General features: G+C 43.4%; 1 pseudogene; it reads right to left on the reverse strand.

Annotated features, from left to right (window-relative positions):
• Positions 1-1,028: 1,028 nt before the first annotated feature.
• Positions 1,029-1,489, reverse strand: LOC118676146 (annotated as a pseudogene).
• Positions 1,490-3,949: the final 2,460 nt, after the last annotated feature.

Here is a 3,949-nt window from a genome sequence, read left to right on the forward strand (position 1 = left end):
ATGAATTTGGGCTTGTTCTGATTCTAAGTGACCTTTGGATGAGTTTTCAGTTGTTCCTGGAATTTATACCGCAGGGATTCCCATTCTGTCTTCTTTAGTTAATTACTCAACATATCACACATAGATGTGATGAGAAGGCAGACAAACATTTAAATTACTTTCAAAAGGAAGCTTACATTGGAAAATATTTGAGTTACATCCATCTTGTGGGTTTCTTTTGTTTAATTCAAGCATTCGTTCACAATTTAACCTTCGTGATAAATTATTACCCAAAGGCTCTTAAGCTTATTCTCTCTTCTGAATACTGGTAGAGACCCAACACTCATTGAAATGCTGCCTCAGACTTCAAGGTTTGGAAACCTCACCAAATTATTTAACAAAGTTCTTCATGTGAAAGGTCAGCCATAAGAGAGGAAAATTCTCTGCCCTGTTACCATGTTGGTTTCTAATATCTAATATGGCAATTCGGTGTTCTTTCTTTTCATGGAACATTTCCAAGATAAGAAGTGAAGAGAAGTTGCTTCTAGTAGCTATGGTCTGTCCTGTTGGTGACCGACATGGCAAATGTGGGCAGGACGGCAAATGGGAAAGTGATTTGCCTGCCAGAGTATCAGCAGATGTTCTTCTGGATGTATCATCTGTATCGCACTGAAAACACAGAGGCAGAGCTCTGCCCCAAACTTTTTTTTCCTCATTAAAATTTCTTATTTTAATGGGTCTCAAAATTCTGTGACAGATTTTTGGTCATGTTGTTTCCATTAAAAAGTACTGATTTTAAAAACTAATAACTTAAAAATTGCCACACACACAAAAGAACCAAATGGTCCACAAAACATTCTCCTTTCCTTCTGAAGGTTTTACGATGCATTGTAATCATTAACCAGTCTTTTACTATTAAACTTAAATGGCCAATTGAGACAAACAGTTCTGAGACTGTTCTTCCACCACTGATTGAGACTGGGGTGGCAGGTGTTGGGAATAATATGCATTTAGCCTTCTGAGCTTCCCGGGCAGACTTGGTGACTTTGTCAGCTCCAGTTGCCTTCTTGTCCACTGTTCTGATGACACCCACAGCAACTGTCTGTCTCATGTCACAAACAGTGAAACAGCCCAGAGGAGGGTAGTCAGAGAAGCTCTCAACACACATGGGCTTGCCAGGAACCATATCGACGATGGCAGCATCACCAGATTTCAAAAACTTGGGGCCATCTTCCAGCTTTTTCCCAGAACGGCAATCAATCTTCTCCTTCAGCTCAGCAAATTTGCAAGCAATGTGAGCTGTGTGACAATCCATCACAGGTGCATATCCAGCACTGATCTGGCCTGGGTGGTTCAGGATAATCACCTGAGCTGTGAAGCCAGCTGCTTCCATTGGTGGGTCATTTTTGCTGTCACCAGCCACACGGCCACAACGAACATCTTTGACAGACACATTCCTGACATTGAAGCCCACATTGTCCCTAGGAAGAGCTCCACTCAAAGCTTCATGGCCAGATCAGTTCCATACAAGGGTAATCATTGGGGGATTTTCCTCCTTTCAATATCATTGTCGTTATGCCACTTTCTTGCTCAAAAATACCCCCATGGTACTGCTATTGTCTGAATGTTTGCATTCCCCACCTCCAAAATTTATGTGTTGAATCCTAACCCCCCAGGTGATAGTATTAGGAGATGGAGCCTTTGTGAGGTAATTAGGACCTAAGGGGAGATCCTTCATGAATGAGATTAAGGTTCTCATAAAAGAGGCCTGAGGAAGCTTCCTTGCCTTCTTCCACCAAGTGAGAACACAGTGAGCAGCCATGAACTAGAAGTGGTTCCTAAATAGAATGTGACCATACTGACACCATGATCTTGGACCTCCCAGCCTCCAGAACTGTGAGAAATGAATTTCTGTTGTTTATAAACCACCCAATCCATGCTATTTTGTTATAGTAGCCTGAATAGACTAAAACAGGCAGACGGAATAATGGTCCCTATAAAATGTCCATGTTTTAATCCCCAGAACCTGTGAGTACATTACCTTACATGACAAAAGAGCCTTTGTATATGTGATTAAGATAAAGGACCTGAAAATGGGGAGTTGAGTGTGGATTATCTACATGGACCCAATATAATCATCAGTCCTTAAAAAGCTGTGGAGAGAGAGAGAGAGAGAGAGAGAGAGAGAGAGAGAGAGAGAGAGAATGTGATAGTAGAAGAGGGGTCAGAGAGGTAAGTCAGGAGAGATTTGAAGCCTGAGGGGACTTCACTGCTTGACACTCCCAGTCCTCCAAACCTAACCTGACTACTCCTACCACCACACCTTTTCCCACAGTGTTGCATCAGCTTACCCCATCTGAATCTTATCAATCTGTTGCTGTGTCTAACACTGGAACAAAGCCAAATCCAACCCATAATGTTTCTTCTAATTTTTCATTCCTTCAGGACTTACTGCTTTACTACATTGTGCACCTAGCACAGAGATTGTCCAACTTATTGGCCTAAGGATTCCTTTATATTCTTAAGAACCCCAAAGATTTTTTTTGTTTATGTGTACTATATCTACTATATTTAATGTACTCAGAATTAAAAAAAATTTTAATAATTATTTATTACTTTAATTAAAAATAACCATAATGACCCCAATTCATACTAACATAAATAATAAAGGGTGGCCCCCAAATATATACACACTTTAACAGCTGATAGCTCAATTCTGATAATTAAATGTGTTTTAATAAACACTGCCTTCATAATTATTCCAAGTGCATGTATACACTTTTTTGGACACCCTATATATTTTAATAAAGATAGTTATATTTTCCAAAACAAGAAAATGTAATGAGAAGTATGGCACTGTCTCACAGTTTTGCAAATCTCTTTGATGTCTGGCTTAATAGAACACAGCTGGATTCTCCGTGTTCCTTCTGTTGCTATATACTGTATAAGTTAAAGTATTTGAAAAAAATCTGGCCTCAAATAGATTGCATAAAATTTATTTTACAAGTATTTACAGATAATTCTAGATATTATCCTAATATATAAAAAGCCAGGGGCTGTAACGACCCGAAACGACTGGTTGGACGACCGAACAGAAGGCTAGGGAGCTGAGGGAGCAGGACAAATGGTCACCATGAGGGGACCCCCGCCTGGATTGGGGCATAGCCAGCCTTCAAACCACCAGCGGCCCCTAGCCCAGGCCAGCCTGCGCCCCAGAGGAGACCCCTGCCACGATCTGGGGGCATGGCCGACCTTCAAACCGCGGGTGTCCCTAGCCCAGGGAGGCCTCCTAGCCAAGGATGCCTGAGTCTGTTCTGGATGTAGGACCGTGCTCTCCCCACAAGCGATTTGGAAGCTGCCAATGTCTAACTGCCAGTCTCCGGGAGGCTGGGAGTGAGTCTACCATCCACCAAAACGTAGGACCATCGAACTGTTCACAGTCTCAGTGCAGGCACAGGTCCGTGGCTGACGGGGTGGAGGCCAGACCAAAACAAAACAGCAGAAACATCCTGCCCACCTCGGCAGGTGCAGCTGCAGTCCACGTGGGCCTGGGCAGTGTAGAAAGCGCTCCCTTCTCCCAGGTCCTGTGCTGGCACCGCTGCCTCCCTCACCTCAAGCCCCCCTGAGTCCTGACAGCGAAGTGCGTAGGGTATCCTGCAGGAGTTGTGCCGTTCTGGTGCTTTTGCCCAAAGACACCCTTTGGGATGAATTCAGAGCCACATCTCACTTCCCATGAGACTGGAAGCACCATGTAAAAGGAATTCGACAAAAGCTTCCCACATCTCTGTTTATTCTTTTGAATCCATAAAATGACCTTAAAAAAAGCATTCGGGCCACCTAAGAGAGAATGCACTTTCTGGCCAGAGCATGCAGGATTCTTTTGCCCAACAGATTAAAGGAAGCAGAGAGCAGGCACAGTGGAAATGGCCCTGGTGCCCTATGAGGAGACCGTGGGAATGGGGCTGCAGAA

The sequence above is a fragment of the Myotis myotis genome, unplaced genomic scaffold, assembly GCF_014108235.1.
Source record: "Myotis myotis isolate mMyoMyo1 unplaced genomic scaffold, mMyoMyo1.p scaffold_m19_p_1, whole genome shotgun sequence".
Taxonomy (NCBI): Eukaryota; Metazoa; Chordata; class Mammalia; order Chiroptera; family Vespertilionidae; genus Myotis; species Myotis myotis.